The sequence below is a fragment of the Maylandia zebra genome, linkage group LG1 (genome assembly GCF_041146795.1).
Source record: "Maylandia zebra isolate NMK-2024a linkage group LG1, Mzebra_GT3a, whole genome shotgun sequence".
Taxonomy (NCBI): domain Eukaryota; kingdom Metazoa; phylum Chordata; class Actinopteri; order Cichliformes; family Cichlidae; genus Maylandia; species Maylandia zebra.
The window spans coordinates 3392863-3408776 of record NC_135167.1 but is presented as its reverse complement, the minus strand read 5'-3'; positions in this window follow the sequence as shown (position 1 = coordinate 3408776).

The following is a 15914-nucleotide window of genomic DNA, read 5'->3' as shown; positions in this document are numbered from 1 at the left end:
ATTCATATGTTGAATACAGTAAGCCAAGACGGACAATATGCACACTCATTTTCTCAGACGTTGTAGAACGTTTGAGTAACAATGCAAAGAATTTCAGTTACACACACACACACACACACACACACACACACACACACACACACACACACACACGAAAAGATTTGTTTTAGTTCCACCAGCAGGTCAAAGTGTCCACAATGAAAACAACAGACATGCTATTTGTTTTCATGTAAACCCAGAGAAAATGTGTCCAAGAACACGGACGATCAATAAATGCTCTGAAATATTCGGCTGATTTATCAGCCCTGTGATTAATCCTTTTGCTCTCCAGTCTCCTCAAATTTTGGGATGTCTAGTGTTTCTGACAAGTATTCACTGAAATCAGGTATAAAACAGCTGCAGATGAGTCCATCGGCTGACTCCAAGCAGTAACCGAGGGACGCTTGCATCAAAAGTCCTGAAGGATCGTTTTTGGCTCCTGCTGCCACCGAGGCTGAATGTGGTCACTGTTAAAAACATCTGCCTTGTGAATGCACAGTAATGGCTGAACTGAAGGGCACTAGAGGCCTCTGCTGAATCCATTACTGCCCTAACAAGTCCCACATGTGACGCCGCACTGCTAACAGTTTGCCGGCTGGGAACAAAGACCCATACAGAACTGTACTGACTCCCACAGCCTCCAGTCTGAAACAAGTTGATGGTCACAGCTGGAGACAAACAGCTGCTGCTATCATCACAGCAGAGAGACCTCTGAGTTTGGGGTCGGGGGTCAGAGATAATGTATGGCAGTGGGCTAGTGAGATGCTGAAATGGGCCAATGCCTGAAGCAGAGTTCCTGCTGATATAGGTCACCTGATGACAGCTCAGACTGGACCAGAAACCAGCTGATGGTGACAGCGATGAAGGGTTTTCCCAAAGTTCTCAAAGCTCGAGAAGATTAATGCGAGTCATTTTTGCAGTTTCTAAGATGTTAAAGTGACTAAGCCGGTCATGAATGTCACACGATTCAGTTTGATAGTCAGAGAAAATGGAAACACAAAGCCTAAAGCCTGCTTTTAGTGCCTGATATTAGACTCCTGCACAGTGCTCAAACTGTTCACTGAAGCTGGACTCCACAGAGAAGCTGATGCACCACTGAGACCAGCATAGGGTCGAGGGGTTTGTGCTGGTTTCCAGGGTGCTGCTGGGAGTCTGTCTGTGGTTTCCAGGAGCTGCAGAGAAAAACTGCTTTCAGAGCGTCCGTGTGTAGAAAACAGAGACAAACTGGCAAGGTCACAATGGCTGAGGCTCTGAAAGGATGACATGGAGTCCCCCCACCACCAACACTACTACCCGGACGTTTATGATGGGAACACTGGGGACTCTGCCAGGGTCTCCTCGAATTCCCAGCTCTCCCTTCAAATTAGAATTGTGGCGATTGAAGATCTGCTTGTGTCATTCATCATGTATAATCGCAGGCAAATGAAAAACAAAAGACAGAGATGCCAGAGCAGAACCAGCAACGGGCTTTATTTTTAACCTTTCAGTAAAAGAAAAAGTCATCCTTTACTTTGAGGTAACTTTTAAATAATTTGATCCAATCAGAGAACGGTACCCACCTGTTTGTTCTGAGCAGCATTTCCCTACATACAGACTTTACTTGCTCGCTCTTATTTTGAAAGTTGGTAACCAGCCAGCCCTACCCTTTCCAGTGTTTCCCACCAGCAGGCTGATCAGGTTGCTGTTGTGACAGTCTGATATCATTCAGCTGCTCTCCAGAAGATTTTTCTTTACTCTTAGATTAAAAGAGTGCAGCTGGAGACCATAGTTCAGGTTCGGTCTACTCCTACTTAACCTCCAGAGAACAGGTTCGCCTGCTGAGCAGAATACAGTCTACCATCACTACCTGGATCTGGAGTCCATCCATGAACTGACTGAAGAAGCAGTTGAATATTGATCCTCTAGTTATTGTGTGCATATGATTTATTTACACATAAATACACTACAAAAGTTTCCTGTTGACTAATATACTACTCATTTAAACTGGAGAGAAAAGGAAGAAAGAGAAAACAGTTAAAACTGAAGAAAAGGACAAGGTTTACCACCACAAACTATTTCTGCAGGAAACACAAGATCATAACATATCCGAAAGGTGCGCAGGTGGAGGATACAAGCATCTATGCTCTATTAGCCCCACCTTTTTTATAAATGATGAGGGATTTAGGCAGGTCTCACACATATCCCGTTTCCCTGTGTCTTGGAGGAGTATTGCTCAGTTATCTGCTAACAACACAGATCAGGAGACGTGTCAGGATCTGGGGGGCTCCTCTTCTAAACAAATGCCTGAGGGGGGAACAAAACCCCCTCTCAGCCCCTGTTACATAAATGTTCCTGCAGCTTCACTTGTTCTCTCATGTCTGAATAAATGCAGGAACTTCTTTTATGTGAAAGTCCTGGCGGCGATGTGACCTGTAATGTTTCTGCTGCAGCACACAGAGACAGTCAGCGTGAGTCATTCACAGCACAGCAGGCCCCTGTTTAGCAGCTCTGACAGCCCCTCTTATGACCAGAGGCCAAATATCACCAAGTGCCGTGTCTCTACCTAAAATGAACATGAATGTAATCGACACCTGGGTTTTACCAGCAAGTGAGAACAAACGGTTAGGAAACTATAAGGAGGAAAATCTGTGAAAGATTTAAATTTGGGAGGGACCACTTTTAAAAACCGACACACGGTCCACAGTAGGGCTGCGACGATTAGTCGGCTAGTCACGATTACGTCGACTATCAAAATCATCGACGACTGATTTAATAGTCGACGCGTCGTTTGAAGCTTTGTAAGATCCCAAAAGACGCAGGAATAAGTAGCAGGATTTAAGAGTGTAATAACGGACTGAAACAGAAGATGGCAGCACTGCGTGTACAAGGATGCCAGCTGCCGTTAAACCCCGAAGAAGAAGAAGCAGCTCTGTCCCAGAATTCATAGCGCAGCCCAGCTCAGTTTCCAACAATGGCGGCAGCTACTTAGTTTTAATATTACTCTTATTATTCTTTCTGGGTCACAAAATAAACGTTTAACGTATTTTCAGGCGAGAATGTAGCTGTGTAAACCTCAAATATCTGCTCAGTTTATCAGGACACCACATATTTTCAAAAGCGCTCCGACGTTTTCGGAGACGTCTGTTACCCACTAGCTCGATAGCTAGCCGGGGGCTAGGCTCACTAGAGCCGGTGAGAACACCGGACTCCCGGCAAATCGTTTTCAAACCCACCGCCGTCTTTCGCTACTCAGGTTAAACATGATATATCAGTCACTTAGATAACTTAAAAATGTTATTGTTTGGCTTTTTTTGTATTTTATTTGTTCCTGAGTAAATCGGTTTGGCTGAGATTAAAGTTATAGTTTTTACACAGCTGAATAAACGTCAAGCAGACAGCTGATTATCAGAAGTGTGAGATGCTGGAGAATTTACTCCGGTGTCCTGTTATATTTTAGATAGCAAGGAGTTTATTAAACTTCACCGAGACAATCTGCAAATTTCATTAAAAATTAATAAACTACCATCTTGTCTTTATTTTTAGTTAGCACATACCTTAAACACTTAAAGCTGTAAGCTAATGATAGTCATATAAGAGCAGATGCTGCTGGTGCAATAAGCTGTACGTTTTATGTTCAATGGATGATGATCTGATTAGTCGACTAATCGCAAAAATAATCTGTGACTAGTCGACTATCAAAATAATTGTTTGCGGCAGCCCTAGTCCACAGGAACACTTTCACTGAGTCTCCTCAATGGTGTGGTGCTCGTTCAACTTGATATTTTCATTGTCAGGGAATGGATGAAGAGGCAAGGAAGCAAACAGGAAAAACAGGAAGTCGGTGTATCTGGTTAACCGTTAAATGTTGTCTCTCGGTTGCCTCGGGATGTTAAAGTCCACGAGGACAGCCTGACCTTGAAGGTCAAATCCATGGTGCATAACCTGATGAATTGCCATAGCTGGAAACGCAGTTTTCATAGCCAGAAATGTCCTTCACAGGACATTATAATTATAGTTGTGGGCCACAAGTTTGCCTCTCTTTCGTCCACTTTTGTCTCTAAACAACGTTACTCGGCCTCGCCTCTCCTTCACTGAACACAACTCCCCCTCCTCCCCCATCACTTCACCTGCAGGCAGCCACAAGATGGACACGGCAAATCTCCGTTAACAAGTTACTGCGCATCGCCCCGTGCGTGGGGCTGGACGGCGTCAACGTGCTAACGAGCTAACCACGCTAACGGCATGCACGGCCTGAAATCCTTTCATTTTCTCAAAAATTGACAGCGCGCCTTATGTATGAATTCTGATGTGCTTGATGACCGCGAACCGATTTTATGTGGAACACGGTGCTCAGCAATCTGTCAAAAAATGTTTCAGTACAACTTTGGTAAGCTACGGAGCTGCACCGCTTGATGGATTGTCGGAGCATTACGGCTACCGAGGAGCCTCGCGGATACGTACTGTGCTTCAACGTAATATTACCCTACTGTGTGTGTATAAGGACCATAAATGGCACCTGTTAAGAGACATGGTTACGAAGCGGATTTCAAACTCCAGGCTGTCAGTCACGAACTTGGGAACAGAGCAGCTGTGAAATCTGTCTTTGTTATTATGCTCAGCGTCTTTTAGTTTACATTTTGACTGCACAATTGTGAGCTCTTTGTTATGCACAAAACCAACATAGTTTTCTCTTATTTATGGAGCATTATTATTTAATAAATGCTCATAATTTATTTTTGAGTAGTTTTTTTCATGTACATCTGCTCTATGTTAATAAAAGTGCCCGTGTGACATCTGGGACACAGCTTTGACTAAGAACTCTTTTTGTTCTTACCTTGTGGCTTTAAAAAAAATATCGAGATATATATCTTATATCGCCATCCAGCTAAAAAAATATCGAGATATGAATTTTGGGTCATATCGCCCAGCCCTACCTTCAGGCTTAAGGACAGGAAGCGGCACACAAGACTGACTCACTGGTGGTTTATGCACCAGGCAGGAGAAACCTCACATCTGTGACGCCTCAAATCAAGACAAGTTCAAGTCTGCAGTGATGTGCAAAAACAAAGATGCTTTAGTGGAGTTTCAGAGTAAAAAGACAGTTCAAGATCATCATAACTGGCCCTCTTTAATAACCAACACTAAAATGAAGAGGTATAACATGAAACAACAGTGACACAATTCCACTTTAATTTTAAACTGCACGCATGACCACACCGTGGCCCATTATACGCCTACTCCTGCTTACACCGTCACATTGTTACCGGGCCACACGCCTTCCAGCACACCCTCTCACCTGAGACAAACAGGTGAGCTCAGCAGACCTGCACATGAGCACACAGAGCATCAGTCAGCGTCAGTGACTCATGACCGCAGAGTACACAGCTAAATAAGACTGCATGAATGGGTGTAGAAGCTTTCACTGGATTAGTTGAGACAACATGAACGGGTCAGCAGACGTGGATCAAACAGCTCCACCTCGGGCTTCAACACATTCCTCAGCACTGAAAAAGGTCCTGCACCCCATTCCTCATATTCAACAAAATAAGAATCCACAGTTTTTTCACATTAAGAAAATTTGAGGTTTTCACCTTTGACCAAAGGGAAGAAAACTGTGCAAGAAACTGTGTCTTCATCCTTTGGTTTACCCAAACCTAAATATATTTACGTATTTATCAAATGGGCAGAAGTGGCAGTAAAATGCAGACTTAAATTAGATACCAATCAAGGACCAACCATGTTAAAAACACTCTCCAAACACTGATTTCGAGCCAGGAAAAGACTAATCGCGGTTATTGACATCAGTCCGAGTCAGACTCCAAGGCATAAAACAGCAGACTGAAGGACTCGAGTGTTGTAGCTTAAGTCTAAACAAACATTTTGCTGGCTGTGCTTTTAATACACGTACAGTAACTGGAGCTCCATCACCTGTGAGTAATTCAGTGCCGACCCATTAACCGTGACCCTGACCCTGTGTATGTGTGCTCGGCCGAAGAATGGTGGTCCACACAATAACAGACAGCTGCTTCAGCACATAATGAGGTTTCTGTGATGGAGACAGTTGATGAATGTTTCCAATGTGACAAACAAACACACCCGATGGAAGGAGAACAAAAGGAAGATTAATGTGAATCCTGTTCAAACACTCCTGTTTCCATCAGGGTTAAATGAATCCTGTTTACCTTCCACATCCCACTCGGCTCCACAGGGCCTGCAGCGCTCAGTCGAACGCTCACAGAAGACGCAGTGCTCACGTGACTGCACAACATCTGTTTATTTGAAATGTGAATTTTATCTGTTTACTTTTGCTCATCCGAATTTGAGAGTAAAATATTACTTATTTTATTTGAAGTTTTTTTGCAGTTTTGATTTGAGATTAGTTTTCACCTTGATATCCATTTTCTTATACAGTATGTCTTATTTTATATTATTGAAGTACATGCCCTTTTATTAAGCTTTTTATTGTCTTAACTGCTGTGACTAAGGATTTTCCAACTTAAAAAAAAGAATATTGTGTATTTGTTTATTTATTTATTTTAGCAAAAAGCTTTCAACAAAATAAACGTTTTCCATTAGAGCTGTCAGGAGGTTAAAGGACACTCAAACATAACTTTGGGTAATTGTTTTCTTATTTTTATGTCTTTCAGGATCATATGCCACCTACTCGTGGGGAGTAGGTGATGAAAAAAAACTGATCAAAAATCCACAAAGAACATTAAAATTATAAAAGGCAAAACCCTGCAAAGTTGCAAAAAGGTCACCTGATTAATGCAGCAGAAAATCATTAATCTGGTGATTTAGTCCAAAGAGTGGTAAGATAAATATTTGAATTCAAGCTAACTATTTCATGACAGAGCGTGCTCTCAGTGCTCCTGTTTATTTTTTAGGTGATGGCTACACACTAGACCTCTAATATTTAAATATCTTCAGTTTGTCACAGATCAAATTCAAATTAATTTGACTGATTGAACAAGTATTCTTGGTGTGTGGTTATAACTGCAGCAGTAGAATCAAATTCATATAACCAACATTTATATAAATCACCTAATGTATACATGCACATTCCTGGGACAAAGCCAAGTTGTTTGCAGGTTACTCAGTTATTTCGGTAACCTGTGGCTTAACAAGCTGCACATATAAAACCTTTTCCCCCCGCACAGAAGCTATGATGCACTTAAAACATACGGTAAATAAAAGATGACTGATTTCTTACGGTTCAACAAAGAAAAGAGCTTCTGATTCCTTACATGATGACACAAAGCATTATGGGTGCACAGAGAAGGGGAGGAGGTGCTCTGAGGCTTCTGAGGAGGAAATCAAAGGAAGCTGCAGCAGCATGAGTGCAGACTGAAGTTAATATCCGGTTAGTTAGTGAGCGGGTCAGGTAAACTCAAACTATTCAACATACTCATCATGTGTGCAGCAGATCAAACAAAGAGCAGGAGCAGCTCTGCAGCATCTGTGAACATGGTTACTTTTCAACTGATGTAAAGCTAATGATCAATTTGCCCCCAGAGTCAGAGGAGGAGCAGGAAGACAGTTTCCTGTCTGAGAGACTCATTGATTTATACATTAAACACTGACACAGGGGGTCCGTGGGGGTCTGTGGGGGTCTTCAGAGCATTTGAAGTTTGGATACACAGGCCTACTTTTTAATACAGGCCAGGACAAAGAGAAACCTCCAGACTTTTCCCTCATTAGTGGGAGCAGGAGGTGAAGTGAAGGTCGTGGGTGTGACTCGCACTTCATTATACAGCTCAGTGCACATGAAGGGGGGGGGAGGAGGACACCACGGCTAGTATCCAGACAAACCAAAGGCCTGTATACAAATGAACACAGCTTTCAGGTTTCTGCTTTTCCTTCTCGTCTCTCATATAGATAGATCTCGATAGATCGATAGATCTCGATAGATATATATGGATAGTTCTAGTTCCTGTGTGAAACTGTGGGGATCAACAACTGTAAATATATTATTACAAAGAATGAGCCAATCACAATATTAACAAGCCTGGTTACTATGATCACATTGAGCCAATGAAAGTACTAACAAAAAAAAAGGCAAATATTTTAATCTGTTTTCCTAATTTATCATTCCTGCAGCTAAAGACTGCATGAAGTTAAGAGTTTATATATCATGAGACTGTGTGGAATTTTAGCTCTCCGTCACAAAAGCTGTCAGTGTTAAAGTATTACGTACACTTTGAGTCCGTGGATGCTGCCTGTAAACAAAAATGTGAATTTTTCAAACATTTATTTGGGAAAAATGAGACAGAACGCGTCACAACGTCTTGAGACATGACTACCAGACACCTAAACTTAAACAAAGAAATGCCTAACTGAAGTTGTTAGATGATGTGATGGTTTGGGGATATTGCAATCATCACACATGGAAGTATTTTTGTCTTCAACCATCAGCTACACTTTTTTTCTTTTTCTTCTTCTTAAATCAGTCTGCAGAAAACTGTTATACTTAAATCAAATAAAAGAATAAAGAATAATAATTTAAATAATGATATCTAAGACTATAGTCTGACTTCCAGCAGTCAGGTTTCCTCTCAGATACTGTGTGTGACACATGAGGCTGGCCAGATAAGATCAGTATCTGCTAAAGGCTACGTCCACACGTACAAGGGTATTTTTAAAAACTGAGATTTTACGTTTTCGTTTTAAAAAATAAAAATTGCATGAAATGCGCTTGCAGGAACAAAAACATAATATTCCAGAAGCTTTGCCGATCCGATCAGATGTTCGTAACACTTCCCACATTGAAAAAGACGTCAACACGAACTATCGCATTTCCTGCCTGAAACCGGAAGTGACGTCATTTTCGCGGAAAATGTAGTTTTTTTACTTGTAGGCCTTAAAAGCCTATACTGGTCATGTTTGACTTTTCTGAATGGTTTCTGGGATGCTTAGAACTCGAATTGCACTGCTGGAAATAGTTTATTTTGATGCACATGCTGTTTTCTTTGCAAATTTGCATCATAGGATTGTTTTTTTGTTTTTCCTGCAGTATATAAAAATTGCTGTGTCTCCAAAATAAAACTATGAAGACACTCAAAATAAATTTCCTGTTGTTGTAAACTATTTTTTGCAACTTTTTTGTATTTAAAGTTTTGAGGGATAAACCTCTTAAATTTCTCCAAGAAATATATGTAAAAAAACAAAAACGATTTTCAATTTTTTTGTAGTTTGTTGCACTTTTTTGCAATTAATGTAGTTACTATGGACTTAATACATACATATTATTAAAATATGGGCTATAACAGTTGTATTGATGTACAGCAACTTGAAATGCTCCCACAAATGGCACTACAACATGTAAAAAAAATAATAATATAAGCTCTGCCGGACTTGGTTCTATGGTAGGTCTTAAAGGGTTAAATAAATATCGTCAAATAATCGTGATCTCAATTTCAGTGAAAATAATCGTGATTATCATTTTTGCCATAATCGAGCAGCCCTAAATGTCACAGCCTCAAAGACACCAGTACAAAAAAAATAAACACAAAAAACTGCCTTCTACTTATATTTCGTGTATCAGAGAATTCACATTTGTCAACAATTTACAATACAGCGGACGACTAAAAGCATAATTCCCCTATGCTTAAACAGAACTTCACTGTATTTTATTTGAAATTAGAATGGAATTATGCAATTAATAACTACAATAAGGAGGGAACGAGTAGGGCTGGGCCATGTCATACCGTTCACGGTAATACCGGTATAACGTTAGGCAATGATAAGAAAATGAAATATTGCGATAGAATATGGGTAAAACGTAAGTAAGTAAAATTTTATTTATATAGCACCTTTCAAGATAAAATCACAAAGTGCTTTACAGAGGCAGAAAACAGACAAAACAAAATAAAATCAACCAAAAGCAAGTTTAAACAGATACATTTTTAACTGCTTTTTAAAAGACGTGACTGAGTCCACAGATCTCAAACTCAAAGGGAGCGAATTCCAGAGTCTGGGAGCCGCTGATACAAACACTCTGTCACCTTCTGTTTTTAACCTTGTATGCGGGACAACCAGCAACCCCTGGTCACAAGACCTCAGGGGCCTGCTGGGGTGATAAGGAAGAAGAAGATCACTTATGTAAGTTGGAGCTACACCGTGCAGGGCCCTATAAGTCATGATTATGATCTTAAAATAGACCCTGAACTTGACAGGGAGCCAATGCAGTTGAATCAGCAGGGGAGTGGCATGGGAGTATTTGTGATGCTTTATCAGAAGCCTAGCCGCAGCATTTTGAACACCCTGCAGTCGTTCCAGGGAGGCATTACTTAAGCAAGTAAACAAGGAATTACAATATCTAAGCGAGATGAAACAAAAGCATGAATAATCATTTCCCATTCGGAACGTGACACAATGGGACTCAGCGATATTTCTTAAATGGTAAAAACAAGAGCGAACCAAAGATTTGACGTGTGTGTCCAGCGTCAGAGCTGGATCAAGTGTAACACCAAGGTTCCTAATGGAGGATTTAATATAAGAAGCAAGAGGGCCTCGATTTTTAACCACGAGGGGAACAAATTTCTCAGGAGCAAAGACAATGACTTCCGTTTTATCAGCATTTAGTTGAAGGTAATTACCAGCCATCCAATCTGCAGGACTGCAAGATTTGGAGCTTAGAAACATCAGGTGGCCTAAAAGAGATCTATAGCTGAATATCATCTGCATAACAATGATATGAAATATCAGAGAAAGAGCTAAGAAGTTGCAGAAGAGGGAGTAAATACAACAAAAAACAATAACGGTTCCAAGACAGAGCCCTGAGGCACCCCAAAGGCAAGAGAGCTGACAGAGGATCTGAACTTAGAGGTAGCCACAGAGAAAGATCGAGTTGACAAATAGGATTTAAACCATTCCAATGCGGTACCCGATACATATATTAAACCACTGGGTGGGTGTAACAAAATAAGATGATCAACAGTGTCAAACGTGCATATGCAGTGCCTTTGTTTTCATACACATATGGCGGAAAAAGCATGGTGGCGACGGAGAATGAGAAGGGCGAAAGAGTATCGTTGTATGAAACATATGAACCAGAATTGGTTTGTAAAAAATGTGCAACCTCAGTGGTGTGGAACTGGTTTGGCTTTCGTCCGTGAGATATGCACCAAAGCACAATTTTTGAAAGCAATGCATGCAAGCGAGCCGTCATTATTACCGTGTTTTTTGGAAAGTCGCTCTTAAAATCCTTTGATTTTCTGAAAAATCGACAGTGCCCCTTATAATCCGGTGTGCCTTATGTATGAATTCTGGTTGTGCTTACTGACCTCGAACCGATTTTATGCGGAACACTGCGCTCAGAAATCTGTCAAAAAATGTTTTAGTACGACTTTGGTAAGCTACGAAGCCGCACCACTTGATGGACTGTCGGAGCATTGCGGGTACCGTAGTCAGGAACCTCGCGGAGTGATTGCACTGTTGAATTTTTATATAGTTTTAATGCACATAAAAACAGCTGCTTGTTTAAGTGAAAATACATTGATATTTTGGTGGGGGTTTTTGTACTAATAAAGTTGCGAAGTTGTAAAGTATTTTGTCTCGTGTCAATTATATCGTCAGTTATATTGTTATCGCAAATTTTCGAATATATATCGTGATAAATATTTTTGGCCATGAAATCACTTTATTTTTAAAAACCTCAGTTACAAACTGAAGAAAACCAGGAAACACATGGCCAGCCTGCAAAGTTGTGCTCTCTGATCCATCACCTCAGCAGCTCTTTAATCAGCACACACACACACACACACACACACACACACACACACACACACACACACACACACACACACACACACACACAGGCAAGCACCCACCTGCAGCAGCTTTGCAGCCTCCAGCCAATTACCCCACTCACATTTTTTAACCGCCTCAGTGAGAATTGCTGTGTGCTTATAACTTTGTGGAGACTTGTGTGAGATGTGATAAATTTGTAACTACAGTTATTCCAGCCCCCACTTTGAGATCTTCAGAGGGCTGTTTGAAGGTTCATCTCAGGGTAAGTTGATGCATTTAGTGAATAAAGGTCTTAGAAAAAATGTTTAACAAGAGCGTGTTTGACTTTTCCTGAAACTGTATTACGGCTTCAGCGTCTGTAAAGAGGAGAGACCAGAGATTGAGGTGCAGATCATCAGTCAGCCTCACACACACCACACAGAAATCCTACAGGAGAGGGCGGTTTGCCTCTGATCCAACATCAGATGGCAGAAACCATTACTGCCACTTCTGTGAGCCAATGAACCAGTGAAACCGACACAACGCTGATGTGCTGTGGATGCATATGAGTTTTATCTTGAGTTTAAAAAAAATAATAATAATATGAGTAAGGAAGGAGCTTTGGTGATGAAGTGGTATGGAGCTCTGGTTAGAGGAAGTTGCACTAATCAATGTGGGACGCGATCACAGTGCGAATGAGGACAGCAGTACTGAGCTTGGAAAGAAAGCGTGCCATCAAGCATGACACTGAAAGCTGGAGTTTGGTGGCACTGAGGAGAACCTCGGATTTTATCACTGCTCAGTTTGAGAAAGTTTTGGAGTAGATTGATACTAAATATGACAGATCCCTAGGGAACACCTGTAGGGATTTGAAAATGTTGAGACGAATTAACCGTTTGGCTCATGGTCTTCTTACTCCTTTGTTTGTTTCTTCTTCTGTTTATTATAATCATGATGTGGTGAACAGCAGCGTTGTGGCATCTTATATGCGAGGTTGCTTTGAGCCATGGATTTAGGGATTGTAATATAAAACAAATGAGACACACATTCATCATACAGTCTTTGAAGATTTCCCCCAGTTTTCCTCAAACTGAATTATCTGCTGCTCTCCGTCTTGAATCGTTTTGTCTTGCTGGCCTTTAGTGTGAGCGCAAACTCACATGTCATGTTACGTGTGTCATAGCAGTGTGGCTATGAAGCTTTTTAATTTCAAAGCACTTTCAATCCCAGCAGTAAATGCCATCTTATTTGCAGACAGGCTGATGCATCAGTGCATTCCTGTTAAACAATTAAAGCTAACTCCCAAGCAATAACAACTAAAACCAGTCGTGCACTTTAGATGCCCTAAATCTAATCTGTAATCACAGTAAGAGCTTGAATCCAAGCAACCGCAAATAAAAACTGGCCAGCCCCCGAGGTGGAGGACGGGGTTGCACTCAACCTCCATTTTGGCTCCTACATGAGGCTGCAGAGCTAATCTCTGCCTGCAATTCTCGGACTGTTCGCGCTGAACGTCTGACACCTCGAACAGCTTCTCCAAAACCACACACTTTCATTTCTGCACCACAGGACAGCAGCTGGATAAAACACAAGCTGCACATCAAAGTGGAAGAAAAGCAGAATATAATAAAGTCAACAAATCAAGATTTGATTTAAAGGCTTTTCCCTTTTTACTCAGTCTGGAATCACTTATGGAAGCTTCTCTCTTCCATCAACATCAATGTTAATGTTGTTTTATGGCTCATAAAAGCTGCACAACACATTTGTTTCTGCTCCAGTTGGACAGGAGAAAAAAAGAAAAAAAAAAAGACCCAACAGACTGCAACACAACAGTGAAATCAGCTGTGAAAACTCTTCACACGCACCGCTGGTCACACAAATTAGCACTTTTACCTGTCTGGAAAACATCTCTTGCAAAACTTGCCTGACATTCCAGGAATTCCCAGAGCCATAAACTTTGAAGGAGTAAACAGATGTTTTCTTTCAGTTCTTTTCCATTTTGTTCACTGTATTTATCACAGGGAGGGCGACTGATGGCTCCATCTGCCTCGATTCAGGTTTAAACAGTCTTTTAATGTCAACCAGAACAGAAAACATCAACAATTTTACCTGAAAGGGAGGATCTGACATACGTTCCATCAGAAAGAGAGAATTTCATCCGTTTTTACTCATCTGTAGATATATTCAGACATTCTGCAAACAAAGATGAGACTGTAACCGTTCAGCTGTGCTATTCACATATTTCAAACAACATTAAAAACAATCTTTTCCCTTTTTTTGATTGTGAATAAAGCCATCTTGCAGCACACCGACTGGAACTGCAGAACTCCTGGGAGAAGCACGAAAAAGCTGCAGATAAAGCCAGCACAGTGTGCAGAAACAGCAGGAGAAGAAGCAGGCTGACAGCTGAAAGGCACTCACTCACCCTGTGTTTGCAGCACGACGCCCACTCTCCTGCTCTCAGGACAAAGTTAATCCAAACTGAAACTCAAAAACACTCCAGATCTTGAGAGAGTAGCTGAGCTGTGACAGCAGAGCTAGCGAAGCTCCATGCATGTGTTCGCAGAGAAGCTGCCTGACAAAAATCAAGCCTGCAGGCTCATCCAGCTCCACCCCCGGCTCTCTCCCCTCTCTCCCCCTTCTCCATTTGAAGCATGCGAGTCTCTATCAGATTCTCTGGATTTACCAAACAGCTGATAACACTAACACACACACACACACACACACACACACACACACACACACACACACACACACACACACGGCCTGAAGGTGCTGGCAGCAGTTAAGAGGACATTCTTGGGACAGTAAATCAAACCTTTAAATAGTACAGCCGAATGCTGCTGAACACCAACACAGAGGGAGAGCTCAAAGAGGCAGCACAGGATTCACACCACAGCTGCTACAAAAGGCTGGATGTGTGAGAGTTTTACAACAAATGAACAAACACATTAAAGCCAAATAAATTCCCACTTTACTGATCCAGACCATCAGCTCCAGGTACATCACCATGCTCAGGCTCTACAGCATGGCTATTCAACTAAGAAGTTAGTTGGGCCAGATTTTCAAACCGAGGAATTTATCTGGGCCAGATATTTTTTTGCAGCCAGTAAGCAGCAGATCATGATCAATTTCAAACCCACACAATTGTATTGAAAAACAAGTAATTTTTTTTTATTCCTTTTTCCCCTGTTAATCTGGTGACCTCACAAATGCACACCAAAAGGTCCATTTAAAAAAGGGGAGCTATAACTAAACTATTTTTTTTGCACATTTGAAATAATAAAAAAAACATTTTGATAATTCCCTTTCAAATTAAAATAAATATTTTGCTGACCACTCACTTTTCCTGCCATGGATGGAGCCCCATCCGTCACAAGTATACAGACACGCTTCATATCCAGACCATTTTCCTCAAAAAGAGCTGAAATCTTCTCAAACATTATTTCGCCAGCTGTGTGTCCCTCTAACGGTAGCAAGCCGAGCAATTTCCCATCCAAAAAAAAACGGACATATATGCACAACTGTGCATTATCAGTTCTGTCTGTGAACCCATCTCCTGCTATAGATATTACATCAGTTTTCCTCAGGTCATCTAACAGCATTTCAAACTCGTTTGACGCCAGAACTTCATCTCTACGAACTGTCTGACAGGGGTACGTTTTTTATAGCAGATGTCACACTTACTTTAATTTTTTCGTCACTTATCACCGCATCCACCACAGCCAGCATGCAGTATTTCACTGTTTCAGAATCTGTGAAAGGCCTTTTCTTCTTCGCCAAGAAGCAAACATGAAGGAAAGCTGCTGCAACTCTCTCTTGGACTGTACAGGACCCTCACCATGGTAGTACAACTCCGGTTGTAAGATTATTAAACTCGCAGTTAAACTGTACTTTTGCAGCCCTCTCCTGAGATTGCTCTGGAAAGTTTGTGTAGAAAGTCTGGTGTTTGTCATTGTGGTGCCTTCGTAAGTACAACAACACACTCACTGCAAATTAAACACATTGGTTTGGCATTTGGATTTGGCGGTAAAATGAATAAGTATTTGTCAGTCCAGGCAGGGTTCATTGTCAATTTTGCGCTTTTGGACTGAGAAAGACATGCTGTTGTCGCATCATATATTACAATGATTGTTTAATATGTTTACATCACAGTGCATTGTGGG